The following is a 15,969-nucleotide window of genomic DNA, read 5'->3' as shown; positions in this document are numbered from 1 at the left end:
CAATATAAGGCAAGCAACTAAAATCACACTCATATCTTTGACTCAACTCGTATCTAAGTCTAGGGATCCCGGTGTGAATAAGACGTAACAAGTCTCCCACCTACTCTCCCAATCGGGGTGGCGGTACGTCTTATTCCTAGACTTCGGCCCTGTCTGTATCGAATATCTACAATCGGAGTCGATCTTCTCCTATGCCTCGATACCAGCGAACGTCTAGAAACTTGGCATATCTGCCAATGACACTCCTATCTCAATGCTTGTATATAAATCAATATAAAGCACAACATAACAAGGTATAGAAGTCTAGTATGTGATTTGTGGGAAACTCAAACCGGATCTGATTCGAGTTATATCTCCCCAATCAAACATTGAATTATACCTTTCGTGTCGTAGTCTCGATTGCACAAGTCGAAGTCTTGAAATTTCGATGTCCAATATGTCAATACCAATCTGAAATGACATATATAGAATGTACCATATTAACCTCCAATACAAAGGCATACATATACGGATCAATATTCAATCTCGGTACATTTTGACGGCATCTTTTTAGCATTATTTAGCATTTGACTGACCTCGTGTATTTTGTGGTGATTTTGTAAGAATTGAACCAAAGAGTGGGAGAAACTTTGGCATAATGTCGAAGAGGATTCGCTAGGGCGGTCAAAAGTGACCGCCCAGCGAGCATTGTGGTCTGGCCGAGGATTATTTTGCGCAAGTGTCTCGCTAGGGCGGTCAAAAGTGACCGCCCCAGCGAAACCAGGGACATGCTCGAGGAAGCTTATTCGAGGACCTCTCGCTAGGGCGGTCAAAATATACCGCCCTAGCGAGAAGCGAGATTGAGAAAGATTTGTTTTCAAATTTCTAGGGACTCTATCCTACACCATAACCTAACACACGAGAACAGCAGCCGTTTTTCATCTTTTATCAGACTTTTCATCATTTTTCTTGGAAAGGAGGCTAGGAGCAAAGGAGATTTCGAAGACCTCGAGATTTCCACGCGTCGTGGCCGTCATCCATCGTCATCTTTAGTATTTTCATTATTCAGTATTTTATTTCTTACATTGATTGTTGGTTTTTATCATGAATTTCAGTAGCTAAACTCTAGATTTGTTGGGATTTTAGGGGATCCTACCCCGTACTCGGTGTTTAACATTATTTTTCGACGTTTTCATTAGTGAATTGTTTATGCTATTGTTCTTTCGTGTTTCAATCGAAGCCTAGCTAACTTCCTTTGATTATTTCATGTTGTTGATGAGTTCGATAGAATAGTTAACAATAGGATCAAATAGTATAAACCACGGATTTACAATTTTAGTAGATATACGGAATTGGGTACGTGTCGATAGTGATAGTTCACCCGAATGAAAGCTAGTGGATTCCATAGAATGTAATGCAATCTTGAACTGTTAAATATTTGAGGACACTTGAGTACTGCATGTTTTTTATTAGTATTAATATAGCTCGACAGAGTATATTAATTAGTCTAGGGAATTTCGTCGAACGCACGAATAAAAGTCGAGTGTAATTATTTAAACACGAGTGGTAGGTGAACTGATAATTCCCAACCAATTCATTTCTCATTTGATTTAATCCAAATTAATCATTGCGTTCTTGAACACGTTTTCTTTGCAATTTAATTATTTTAATTGTTTACTTTACATTAGTTTAATCATCAACTCAATTTATCGTTGCTAAAGAAATTTTACTTGAAAATAAAAAATAGTGTAACGCAGTCCTTGTGGAACGATACTCGTATTCACTTACGTTTATTATAACTTGACTATCGTGCACTTGCGATATTTAAATCGAGCTTTCATTTATAAAATAAATTTTGGGATTATTCACTGTGCAAGTTTTGCTCGATCAAGTTTTTGGCGCCGTTGCCGGGGACTGTTGATTCACAATTTTTTATTTTTCATTTAAATTCTTTAGTATTATTTATTTTATTGTTATTTGATACTCTCATTGTGTTGCAGATTTTTCTTGTGGTGCATGCGAAGATCACTCGAGTTTAAGCTTGATCCTTTTGACCCCGAGATCGAACGCACAGCTAGACGTCGACTACAGCAGCAAAGAGCGAAGGAAAGAATGGAAGGCGATCAACAAAGAGAGGAGCCAAGGCGTATACCGATGTTGGATTATGCACAGCCGTCTCTTGATGGAGCACGTCCAAGCATCGTAAGACCAGTCATCCGAGCTAATCAGTTTGAGATCAAGCCAGCTATCATTCAGATGATTCAGAACAATGTCCAATTTGGGGGAAGTGCACTTGACGACCCTAATTCTCATATAGCTGACTTTCTTGAAATTTGTGATACTTTTAAGTTTAATGGCGTGTCTGATGACGCTGTTCGTTTGCGTTTATTTCCATTTTCACTGAGAGATAAAGCTAAGTCGTGGTTAAACTGTTTGCCTGTAGGGTCTATTACTACATGGGAAGATATGGCAAAGGCGTTCCTGATCAAGTACTTTCCTCCGTCGAAGACTATGAAGCTCAGAGCCGACATTACTATTTTTGCTCAATATGAGCAAGAGTCACTTTACGAGGCATGGGAGCGCTACAAGGACTTGTTGAGGAGATGTCCACACCATGAGCTGCCTCTTGGGTTAGTTGTTCAAACTTTCTACTACGGTCTGCTTACTCCTAACCGTACTATGATAGATGCTGCTGCCTGTGGTAACTTACTGAGAAAGACGGCGGAGGAAGGATATGAGTTATTGGAGGAGATGGCTGCTAGTAGCTATCATCCTCAGTCTGATAAGCAGAGACGAGGTGCTGGAGTTAATCAAGTTAATGATTTGTCGGCGGTTTCAGCACAGTTAGAAGCTTTGAATAGAAAGATTGATGGGATGAGCATGAGTGGGTCGGCTATGCGTCTGCAAGAAATTTTCTGTGATAAGTGTGGAGGTGAGCATGATGTGCAGGATTGCCAAGATGACAATCCATTCTATGTGCCTGAGGGAGCACCGGTAAAACAAGTAGGATTCCAGAACCGTCCTAGAAATGACCCTTACTCGAACACATATAATCCGGGATGGAGGAATCACCCAAACTTTTCATGGGGAGGTCAAAACAACCAACATCGCCAACAAAGAGGTCCACCATATGTGATGCACCAAGGATTCAAGCCAGAACCGTCTCGGGAGGAGAAGTCCAATTTAGAGCAAATGATGACTAAATTTATTTCTGCAACAGAGACGAGATTTCAGAACCAAGATGCATCCATAAAGGGGTTAGAGAATCAAATTGGACAATTGGCTAAGCTGATTGCTAATAGGGAGCAAGGAACTTTACCAAGCAACACGGAAACTAACCCAAGAGAACATGTGAAGGCGGTGGAATTGCGTAGTGGAAAAACACTCGGGTCTAATGAGGAAAAGACCAAGCACGGTGAGGATGAGGTGAAAAATCGAGGAGGTAAGTCTTCTAACTCTACATCTACACCTATTGCACAGAATAAAATTGTTATCCCTCCACCTTTTCCTGCAGCAATGAAGAAAGCTAAATTAGATGCACAATTTGGTAAATTTCTTGAGATATTTAAAAAATTGCATATTAATATTCCTTTTGCTGATGCTTTATTGAATATGCCAAGTTATGCAAAATTCTTGAAAGATATCTTAGCAAATAAGCGGAAGCTAGAAGATCATATGACGGTGAATTTGACCGAAAATTGCTCCGCTTTAGTTCAAAACAAGATGCCTCCGAAGCAAAAAGATCCAGGGAGTTTCTCGATACCTTGCATTATTTGTGACATTAATTTTCATAAAGCTCTATGTGATCTTGGTGCGAGCATTAATCTGATGCCTTTTTCTGTGTTTAGGAGACTGGGATTAGGTGAACCCAAGCCAACTAGGATGTCGTTGCAGCTGGCTAACAGATCTGTCAAGTATCCACGTGGGATTATCGAAGATGTTCTGGTGAAAGTGGATAAGTTTATTTTTCCTGCAGACTTTGTGGTACTTGACATGGAGGAAGATTTAGAGATGCCTTTAATCTTAGTGAGACCGTTTCTGGCTACAGGGAAAGCACTGATTGATGTTGAGGAGGGGAAATTGAGACTGAGAGTTGGAGAAGAAGAAATTATTTTTGATGTTTTCAATACTCTCAAGCACACAATGCACAATGATAGTTGCTTTTGTATTGATGTCTTGGATTCGCTTGTTTGTGATTTTTTGCAGGATGGATTGAAAGAACCATTGGAGGCCACTCTCACTACTGAAAAGCAGGAGGACGAGCTAGACGAGGAAAAGATGGAGATGGTAGCTCATTTGAATGCCATTCCACCTTGGAGAAAGCAAGTGAGGCTTAGACTAGAAGAATTGGGAGACAGAAAAGATTTAATGTCTCAAAAGTCAAGCCTAGAGGAGCCACCTACTTTGGAGCTCAAACCATTACCTCCACATCTCAAGTACGTATATCTAGGAGAAAATAATAAATTGCCTGTTATTATTTCCTCTTCTTTGACAGATGATATGGAGAGTAAGCTCTTGGGAGTCCTCAAGGAGCATAAAGGAGCGTTCGCTTGGAAGGTTTCGGACATAAAAGGGATAAGTCCTTCGATCTCCATGCACAAAATTCTGATGGAAGATAAATACTCACCTCTAGCACAACCACAAAGGAGACTCAATCCAAAGATGCAAGAGGTAGTAAAAGCTGAAACAATTAAACTTCTGGATGCAGGTATTATCTATCCTATCTCTGATAGTGCGTGGGTAAGTCCTGTACAATGTGTGCATAAAAAGGGTGGGATTACTGTTATTGCTAATGAAAAAAATGAGTTGATTCCCACTAGAAATATTACGGGTTGGAGTGTATGCATAGATTATAGGAAATTGAATGATGCAACCTATAAAGATCACTTTCCCTTGCCATCTATCGATCAAATGATTGAACGATTAGCAGGTCATGAATTTTATTGCTTTTTAGATGGATATTCGGGATACAATCAAATCACAATTGCACCTGAGGACCAAGAGAAAACTACTTTCACTTGCCCTTATGGTACTTTTGCGTTTAGGCGTATGCCCTTTGGTTTATGCAATGCACCTGCAACATTTCAAAGATGCATGACCGCTATCTTTCATGACATGACTGAAAATTTCCTTGAAATCTTTATGGATGACTTCTCTGTTTTTGGCTAATGAATGTTTAGAGAATTTGAACTTGGTGTTAGTTAGATGTGAGGAGAGCAATTTGGTGTTGAATTGGGAGAAGTGTCATTTTATGGTTCAAGAGGGGATTGTGTTAGGACACAAGGTATCGGAGAATGGAATTGAGGTTGACAAAGCCAAGGTGGAAGTAATCAAAAACTTACCCCCACCTTCATCAATAAAAGGAGTTAGAAGTTTCCTAGGGCATGCTGGTTTTTATAGGCGTTTCATTAAAGATTTTTCCAAAATTGCTAAACCTTTATCCTCTTTGTTGATGAAAGATGCTGAATTTAATTTTGATTCTACTTGTCTGCATGCATTCGAGATACTCAAGGAAAGCTTGGTGACAGCACCTGTTCTGACTGTCCCTGATTGGGAGCTACCGTTTGAGGTGATGTGCGATGCTAGTGATACAGCTGTTGGTGCGGTGCTGGGTCAAAGGAAGAACAAGGTATTTCATACCATCTACTATGCAAGTAAGACTTTAAATGATGTTCAATTGAATTACGCTACTACTGAAAAGGAATTGTTTGCTATAGTATTTGCTTTCGACAAATTTCATTCATACCTTTTTCTGTCTAAAGCAACTGTGTATACAGATCATTCTGGCCTAAAATACTTGCTTGCTAAGAAAGATGCGAAACCTAGGTTAATTAGGTGGATTTTATTATTGCAAGAATTTGATCTCGAAATTCGAGATAAAAAGGGTGTGGAAAATGTAGTTGCTGACCACCTGTCTAGGCTTGAGCATGTTAGAATTAAGGGCAGTGACGATGATATTGATGACTGGTTTCCTGATGAACAATTGCTTGAGGTAAATGCGTACCCTTGGTATGCCGATTTTGCAAATTTTCTTGTCACTGGCACACCTCCACCTAATTTATTGTTTCACCAAAGAAAGAAATTCTTTTCAGACGTGAAATATTATTTTTGGGAGGAACCGTTCTTGTTTAAGATTTGTGCAGACTCCATGATAAGAAGATGTGTGGCGGAGGAGGAAACCAATCAAATTCTGAACCATTGTCATGACCGTGAGGTAGGTGGTCACTTGAATGTGGCTTCTATTGGCCAACTCTTTTTAAGGATGCTCGTTTGTATGTTCTCAATTGTGATAGATGCCAACGCACAGGTAATATTTCCAACCGTCATGAGATGCCTTTAAATAACATTATAGAGTGTGAAATATTTGATGTGTGGGGGATTGATTTTATGGGTCCTTTTCCTGCGTCTTTTGCAAAGAAATTTATTCTGGTGGCAGTGGAGTATGTATCTAAATGGGTGGAGGCAGATGCTTGTGCCACTAATGATGCACAAGTGGTGTTAAAATTTTTGAAGAAACATATTTTTAATCGATTTGGTGCACCACGTGCAATCATAAGCGATGGTGGCACCCATTTTTGCAACAAAATTTTTGATAAACTGTTGGGCAAATATGGTGTCACCCACAAGGTTTCCACTCCATACCATCCCCAAACTAGTGGACAAGTTGAAGTATCCAATCGAGAAATTAAGAGGATTTTAGAGAAGACGGTTAATGTGAATAGGAAGGACTGGTCCATTCGGTTAGATGATGCTTTGTGGGCGTATCGTACTGCTTTTAAAACACCTATAGGCACTACACCATATAGGTTGCTTTTTGGTAAAGCATGTCATCTACCAGTCGAATTAGAGCATAGAGCATATTGGGCGACCAAAGCACTAAACTTTGATTTTGCTCTTGCAGGTGAAAAACGATTGTTGCAGTTGAATCAGTTAGATGAGTTTCGGGGAAGAGCTTATGATCTTGCACTATCTTACAAGGAACGCACCAAACGAGCCCATGACAAACACATTATAAGAAGGGAATTCAAAGTGGGTGAAGCGGTGTTGGTGTACAATTCTCGCTTACGACTCTTTCCGGGCAAGCTAAAGTCAAGGTGGTCAGGACCATTCACTATAGCCAAGGTGTTCCCATCGGGTGCAGTGGTGTTGCATGATGGCAAGGACGGGACATTTACTGTGAACGCTCAAAGATTGAAGCACTATATCGGTGGCACAATTGAGCCACAAATTGGAGTCACTCGGCTCCATGACAGTCATTGAAGACATGGGTGAAGAGACGAGCTCTAGACTATAAATTGAGAACTACTTCTACTCCTTATATTGATTTTGATTATATTTTTTTTTTTTAGTTATTAATCGCATCATTTGCATTTAGGTAGTTGCATGGCATTGCATTCAAATTTTTTTCCCGAACACTTCTCGCTCGGGCGGTCAAAACTGACCGCCCCAGCGGGTACTCGTTTTTTTTTTTTTTTTTAAAAAAAAAAAGTCTTTTGCGAAAACGTGTCGCCAGGGCGGGAAAAATATACCGCCCTAGCGAGTCGCGTAGATTAAAAATTTTTCTCCCCGAGAACTTCTCGCTCGGGCGGTCAATTTTGACCGCCCTAGCGAGTCGCACAGATTAACAAAAAAATTTTTTTTCCGAAAACTTCTCGCTCGGGTGGTATGCATTCTTGTCTAAGAGATTGATGCCGGTCGGTCATACGAGTGATGTGCAGCGTGAGCGGGCGGTTGTTCTCTATGTCATCTGTACTGGAATGGTGATTGATGTGGGCAGGCTCATTTTCGGACAGCTTAACATGTGCATTAATAGCAGCAATTTGGCTTTTTACTTCCCGATGATAGTGACTGAGCTGTGTGCCCGAGCGGGGGTGATATTCGAAGATGATGATGAGTGGTTACCGCCGATGAGAGCCATTGATGAGGCTCTCTATAAATCCAAGAGGGAGAAGAGACAGGCTGAGCTGCCCGAGGAGGTATTTTTCGATTATGGGATAGCAGCTCAACCACCTCCGGCCTTAGGACATGCACCAGCACCCCCGCAGCCACGCCGCCATGCCATGCGAGATCGCGTCGCCGAATTGGGCGCTTGGGTCCCATTATCAGACGCAGTACCAGGCCATTAATCAGGCACATATTCAGAACATCGAACACCTGGTGCAGGGGATCTCAACTCATTTGGGCATCGACACTTCCGGACGGCCACCTACACCCGCATACCCGCCACCCTTCCAATTTCAGTACAATTATCATATGCCCCCAGCAGCTGAAGAGGGAGTTCCACCGCCGGAGAATGAGGAGGAGGATGATTTCTGATCAGGGGAGTTTATTGTTTCCCCTTTCTTTTTATTTTGCATATTCTATCTTTGCATTTAAATTCATGAGTTTTTTTTATGTTTTTAGTGTTTGTTTCGTTTTGTGCACTGAAGGCATTGCACAACTCTAGTATGAGGGGGGTAGATTGTTATGTTTGCTTAGTTAATTGGTTTTAAATTGTTGCATTTCTTTTATTTGGTGTCGTTTATGGTGAGAAGACATAGTGTATGAGCCAATAATGATGTTGAGTTAATAGTATACAAAAGTGTTGATTGGGTCACCTCATGAATGGTACTCTTGATTGTTAAAGCATGAATTTTGGCACAAAGTTGAAATTTTTGAGCACATATGTGTGGGGACTAGAATTTTGTAGGAATAATGGTGAAATTTGAAGGTTTTGTGTGGTTAACTTGAAAGGCATCATTTATGAGTTGATTTAGCATGTAAACCCGTGAAAATAAGTCACTAATTGGGACCTTGAATGAGAACATGTGATTTGCCTTGAACTTCACATATACCCCCTTTTTCAATGCACTGAATTAAAATATCATACTCCTAACCAGCTGTAATCCAAAGTATATATTCTTAGCCTAGGGAGTACACGTGTGAAAATTGTGCATCAAAAAAAAAAAGAAAAAAAAATATATCGAAAAAGAAAAAATTGGTGGAGATGTAAGGTGAGGGGGAGCCGAAATAAAAGGAATGAAATTCTATTCCTGGGCTAAAAGTTGGAGATGTAAGGAGACGAGGAAAGTCAGACGAAAAGTCTTGACGATTGCACAATGAAAATGATCGGTGTACTCCCGACTGTTAGCCACTTGAGCTTATTTTCCTTCTTTTCGACACCCTTCTCTGCACTTAAGAATCGAATAAAGTTCAAATTATGGTTAGTGATAAATGGACACGTGGGTGCATGCTAGTGAGACTTGTATTGAAGTGCTAATTGAGTGACTCGCATGATCGGATGATTGATCTATTTGAAGTACGAATGACTAGACCCATCATGACACACACACGCGTTCAAATTAGTGTCGAGATTTATGTGTAGATGAGAATGAGTATTCGTTTGTGATTTGACTTGATTATGATTTGTATGTGGGAAAGTTCACTGAGGCATGAGCATAAAAGTGTTAACTCACCATTGACATTTACTTGTGTTGGTTATTTCTTGTTTGAGTATTTTGTGTTTGTTGTGTTTGTTTAGAATCTCGTGCTTTAACCTATTTTGCTCGAGGGCGAGCAAAAGGTTAGTATGAGGGGGTTGATAGGACTCGTTTCGTGTTTTTAGTGTTGGTTTTGAGTCGCATTCATGCATCATATTAGTTTGTTTAGTTTAATTTTGCATCTTTTTAGCATTATTTAGCATTTGACTGACCTCGTGTATTTTGTGGTGATTTTGTAGGAATTGAACCAAAGAGTGGGAGAAACTTTGGCATAATGTCGAAGAGGATTCGCTAGGACGGTCAAAAGTGACCGCCCCAGCGAGCATTGTGGTCTGGCCGAGGATTATTTTGCGCAAGTGTCTCGCTAGGGCGGTCAAAAGTGACCGGCCCAGCGAAACCAAGGACATGCTCGAGGAAGCTTATTCGAGGACCTCTCGCTAGGGCGGTCAAAATATACCGCCCTAGCGAGAAGCGAGATTGAGAAAGATTTGTTTCCAAATTTCTAGGGACTCTATCCTACACCATAACCTAACACACGAGAACAGTAGCCGTTTTTCATCTTTTATCAGACTTTTCATCATTTTTCTTGGAGAGGAGGCTAGGAGCAAAGGAGATTTCGAAGACCTCGAGATTTCCACGCGTCGTGGCCGTCATCCATCGTCATCTTTAGTATTTTCATTATTCAGTATTTTATTTTTTACATTGATTGTTGGTTTTTATCATGAATTTCAGTAGCTAAACTCTAGATTTGTTGGGATTTGAGGGGATCCTACCCCGTACTCGGTGTTTAACATTATTTCTCGACGTTTTCATTAGTGAATTGTTTATGCTATTGTTCTTTCGTGTTTCAATCGAAGCCTAGCTAACTTCCTTTGATTATTTCATGTTGTTGATGAGTTCGATAGAATAGTTAACAATAGGATCAAATAGTATAAACCACGGATTTACAATTTTAGTAGATATACGGAATTGGGTACGTGTCGATAGTGATAGTTCACCCGAATGAAAGCTAGTGGATTCCATAGAATGTAATGCAATCTTGAACTGTTAAATATTTGAGGACACTTGAGTACTGCATGTTTTTTATTAGTATTAATATAGCTCGACAGAGTATATTAATTGGTCTAGGGAATTCCGTCGAACGCACGAATAAAAGTCGAGTGTAATTATTTAAACACAAGTGGTAGGTGAACTGATAATTCCCAACCAATTCATTTCTCATTTGATTTAATCCAAATTAATCATTGCGTTCTTGAACACGTTTTCTTTGCAATTTAATTATTTTAATTGTTTACTTTACATTAGTTTAATCATCAACTCAATTTATCTTTGCTAAAGAAATTTTACTTGAAAATAAAAAATAGTGTAACGCAGTCCTTGTGGAACGATACTCGTATTCACTTACGTTTATTATAACTTGACTATCGTGCACTTGCGATATTTAAATCGAGCTTTCATTTATAAAATAAATTTTGGGATTATTCACTGTGCAAGTTTTGCTCGATCAGTGCGCTCATTCTTATACCGCGGGTGCGCGGAGCATACTGGATCATATCCAAAATTTCAGAAAAACGACCGCGGGTGCGCTCCTGTCTCGGTGCATCCACCGCAGGTGCGGTCCTGTTCTTACCGCGGGTGCAGACAAGCTACTGTAAACCTTCAACATTTCATGAGAAACGATCGCGGGTGCACTATCTTTTGAACCGCGGGTGCACTGTCTTTGCTGCCCCAACAATATATTTTGCACTAAAATCGAATCGCAACGTCGCTTCTTTGACCTTCGATAAATACATCAAATCATGCATTAATAATTGCTGATTACCAACTCACATCTCGGGCATTACAAGAAGTTTGCTATCAATCCATCAAAATGAAGAAGCAAATTTTTAAGAAAAATTAGAGAGAAATTTCGGCCAAAGGGAGTGGGGAGGAGAGAAGGGAAAGTTTTTCTTGGTTGTGAAAAAAGTAAGTATGTCCCCAAAGGCATGCCATGCCTTGGATGTTGAAAAAGTGCCTCCAACCCTTCACCTCCCTAGCATGCCTTTCTATTTGGGCTTGTAACAATTACATGGCCCATGGACTTTTATTTTAAATGTCTCAAACACATTTGAGTCCATTTAAACTTTACTTGATATTACTCAAGTCCACTAGTTTAATAATTATTTCTAATTGGGCTCTACAAGGCCCAATGTTATTTAATTAGTCCAACACTTGAATTAATTTAATTATTTGGACTCTACTAGGTCCACTAGTGTTTAATTACTTCAACACTTGAATTAATTTAATTTAGTCCATAATAATGTTTATGAAAATCACAATTTTCAAATACATTATTTGTTTCGCCAACTTTTAATTTAGAAACACAGTTCATAAATTAAAATAACATTTCCCTCATAGAAGTCATACTTCTATTTTTGTTTACGCTTATAAACTCATTTATAAGCCGTTCAACACATTGAACTATATTTTACTTCTCAACGGGATCTAGAAGCTAGTACTTGTGTGGCCCTCAATGGTTCATTGATACAACTAGCCGTGGGTTCACATCTCCATGTGATTCGGACTAAACATGTCCTTATACGAGCATACCCCAATTGCTCCATTCTTACTTATCAACTCCTTGATAACAAGAATGTCAGAACTCAAGTCTGATAGTACCCAACCAATCATGTTAAACGCCTAGCAGCATCGCTTACATGATTCCCTCGGTATCAAATGATAGTGCCTGCAAGAATCATTCAATTATGGTTAGCGTACAGTACGGTCCCTTCAACTCATATATCCCGACCGATTCGACAACTATTGGTATATCGAGAGTTGTCAATGAATCGATACTATGTGTCATGTCGTAGTTGCATCGATGATATAATCTATGAAACCCCTTTCATAATTACCACCATACTCTGATCAGAGATTTCAAACTACATACACATGAGATCACATAGGATATCCATACCCGAAGGTACGCGGTGAATTCCCGACTACAATGCATCGACTCCTATATGTTTCGACAGAACACCCAACCTTGCCACCTGATGACCCCATGAGAGTCGGTAAACAAGTCAAGTGTAATTCTAGCACATAGAGTCTCAATGTTGTCCCGGGTCATAAGGACTAATGGTGTACAACCATAAACCAGGACGTTTCCACTCGATAAGTGAGAACCACTTGGAAAGTCCTTTATGAGGGTTGTTCAGTGCACTCTACCAGGAGCACCTATCTGCATGCTCGGACATCACAATGTCCCCTACCAATGAAACATGGTACTCACATCGCAGATACTAGTCTCAAACTTGAGCGGCCTATATCCTTCTTAGCGGCGGCTGAATCGACTAGGAACTGTTTAGAATATACAATATTACAAATATGAGTTTCAATGATACTCATCATATGAGCATCTCATATTCTTTCTACTATTTGTATATTCAAGGGCTTTATCTATGCAACTAGCATGTGTATACAGATAAAGATGTGCCAAAATAATAATTTCAAATATTATTAAAATAAAGATCGTTTATACATAGAGTTTCATTGTGAACACTCGGCCAACATTTGGCTCGACGGACACCTACTCTAACAGAGCCTCGAGTAGATTGAGATGCTTGACCTTTATTTGTGCACCTCTCATATATCATTTGATTGAAAATTGCATGTGATTGGTTTGTATGAGTTGACCACTGGATTGACGGTGATCTAGAACTTACTTGAACACTTTTCGAGGAGAAATACGGATAATATGTGACATAGAAATGATTTATGCAATCTTTGAAACCGTTTAAGCCGTTGAGCCTACCGAATAAACATGAAACATCCCTAGTGTCCCATTTTTGAGCCTATTTAAAAAATCAAGTGGTGTGTGTCAGTGACATACAATTAGCCCCCACTTGTATCTATTCTACATCCCAAAACAACTATATAATGAAGCTTATACACTTATTGTCCTACCTAATCTTGAGAGAAATAAGTTCATTGGTGTTGTAACGATTCAATTAATCCTTGAAAAGAAAATAAAAAAAAAGTAAATGTGAAAAAAGGAGTTGAAAAAGTGACAAGAAAAGAAAAATAATCAAAGGAATGAATCAAAAAGTGGAGAAAAAGAAAATTATGGGAAATCGAGGTTATGATTGGGAAGAAAATAATGAAGTGATGGTGAATGAAATAAGAGTGAAGATGATGAAAATTCGATTATTTCTCTCAAATTTTGATTTCCATACCTTTTATTTTAGCCATGAGCCATAGCTTAACGTTACAAGCCTAGAGGACCTATTAACCTTGTCACATTTATCCAATATACTAGTGGAGAAAAGCTGTTCAAGTCAAGCCTTTAGATACCTGAGAAACATGATTAGTAAGTATGAATTTTAATCATTTACATGTCAGCATCTCATTGTGTAACATCATCGTTTGGTATACTTGCATTGAATATCTATTAAATCAAACAGTTACCAATGAAGTCCTGTGGGATCTGTGTAAGTGAATTTGTATATTTATGAAGTGTGATTTGAACTGATCTGAGAATCCCTTGAGTTTATAAAGCTAGTGGGTGTTGTAAATTTATTTGAGCAATTGATTGGGTAAATGAACATTGACATATCACACACGCACGTGACTCTTGAGTGATTATGAATTACATAAAAATGGATCAATCTGAGGCCACTGTCACTTTTTGCATATCCATGACTATAGTTGTCAGCGTTAATTTCTTGCTTGAGTTTGCATTTCTATTTTTGTTCTTAATTTTACTCGGGACAAGCAAAAGTTCAAGTTTGGGGGGTTTGATAAGTGCAAGAATTGCACTTAATTTATATGTTAATCCTTTTGATCTATGCTGGTTTCGAACAGAATTACGCTTGGTTTTTGTTGTTTTTGTGTCGTGCAGGGGATATACAACTAGTTGATGGTTTAGAGCAATCAGAGATGTTTTTTGAGCGTGAAACTGCGATATACAAGAGCCGCAGCGCCACAACGCTCATTTGTGCGAAAGACGAGCGCCTAGGCGCTGCCCAAGAAGCGCCTCGGCGCTGAAAGGCCGAAGGTTAAGCGCCGCGGTGCATCATTGCCGAAGAAAAAGCGCCTAGGCGCTGCCCACACAGCGCCGCGGCGCCTCAAGGCCGAGATACAAGCGCTGCATCGCTAAACTTCACAATTGACGGGTGCCTAAGCGCTACTTACTCAGCGCCGCTGCGCCAATGGCGGCGAAACAAGATTAAATGGGCTTCTACTCACGGCCCAGGCGGAGGATATAAGAAGAAATCGAGGGTTCAGAACAAAAAGGCCGTTTTTTGGAGAGAAAACACAAAGGAGACCGACACGAACACGAAGCGAAGATCCAAAGTACGAAGAACAATCACAAATACGAAGAACGACGGATCTGGGGACGGAGACGACACTTCGGATTTGTCATCTATTCTTTCGTTGTTTATATTTTCGTGTATTTCGATGACTAAATCTTTGAACATGCGTTGTTTTTATTTAGATTTCGTCATGAACTAATTATTTAGTATAGATAATGACGTAGCTCTGTTGATACGATAATTTGACTCGGTTCTTTATATGATTGAATTCCATCTCGTTTAATTGTGTTTCTTTGTATTGTTTTGACTGCAATTTACTGGCCATAAATTGTGTGTTATTCGATTAATTCTACAACTCGGGAGAGGGATTAGGATTATAGATCATTAGAGATGCATCTTTGAATGTTTATATCGTTTGGAAGGCATATAACTTTAGCGAGACTTAGGCAAGAACTTTGTGTGCATTTATCATATAAATCTAGATTCTTATTAGGAATGTTTGAATCGAGGTTTGAATGATACAGTTTATTCGTTGCTTGGGAAAGTAGGAATAAAATAATTAAGTGTTCTTGGTCATTAAATAATTGGAACTCATGAATATAAATTCAATCGGGAATGATTATCGTGGAAACTTAGTGAAATCATTTATCTAGATACTTTCTCTCAGTGATATTTCTCCCTTCGGTGTTAGTTTATTATTCATTTGCAATTAAATAGTTGTTAAACAAATCAACCTTCTTTTGATTTTTCTAAATAAAGTTGAGACTATTTTAATTACAAGCACTGATATACGTTGATATACACACTCCTCGTGGGATTCGACATTCGTACTCAAAAATACATTTTACTATAACTTGACGTTGTGCGCTTGCGAGCAATCAAGAAAACACGCAACAAGTTTTTGGCACCGTTGCCGGGGAGTGTCAAAATTTGAATTTATATCAGTATTGTTACCAATTAGTCTAGATTTTAATTTAGAGCTTTTATTTTTTATTTTTTTATATATTGATTGAGTTTTTCATTTTTTCTGCTTGACAGTGCATGCTAAGATCGCGAAACTCTGACTCGCTTATTTTTTATCCGGAGATAGATAGAACTGCAAAAAGATTAAGAAAAGCAAGAAGAGAACAGATACAAGCAATGGCCGAACACAGAGAGAATGACAGACAAAACTTGCCATAGGCTATACCTATCAGAGATCATTTTCGACCAGTAAT

General features: G+C 39.2%; 1 non-coding gene across 1 annotated transcript; it reads right to left on the bottom strand.

Moving 5' to 3' along the window:
• Positions 1 to 2,493: 2,493 nt before the first annotated feature.
• LOC142547864 (small nucleolar RNA R71) lies at positions 2,494 to 2,600 on the bottom strand. Its single transcript, XR_012820755.1, has one exon. It is a non-coding gene; the product is annotated as a small nucleolar RNA R71 (small nucleolar RNA).
• Positions 2,601 to 15,969: the final 13,369 nt, after the last annotated feature.

The sequence above is a fragment of the Primulina tabacum genome, chromosome 5 (assembly GCF_025594145.1).
Source record: "Primulina tabacum isolate GXHZ01 chromosome 5, ASM2559414v2, whole genome shotgun sequence".
In the NCBI taxonomy this organism is placed as follows: domain Eukaryota; kingdom Viridiplantae; phylum Streptophyta; class Magnoliopsida; order Lamiales; family Gesneriaceae; genus Primulina; species Primulina tabacum.
Note: the sequence above shows the minus strand (reverse complement) of the source record. Positions and strands in the feature narration are given on the sequence as shown.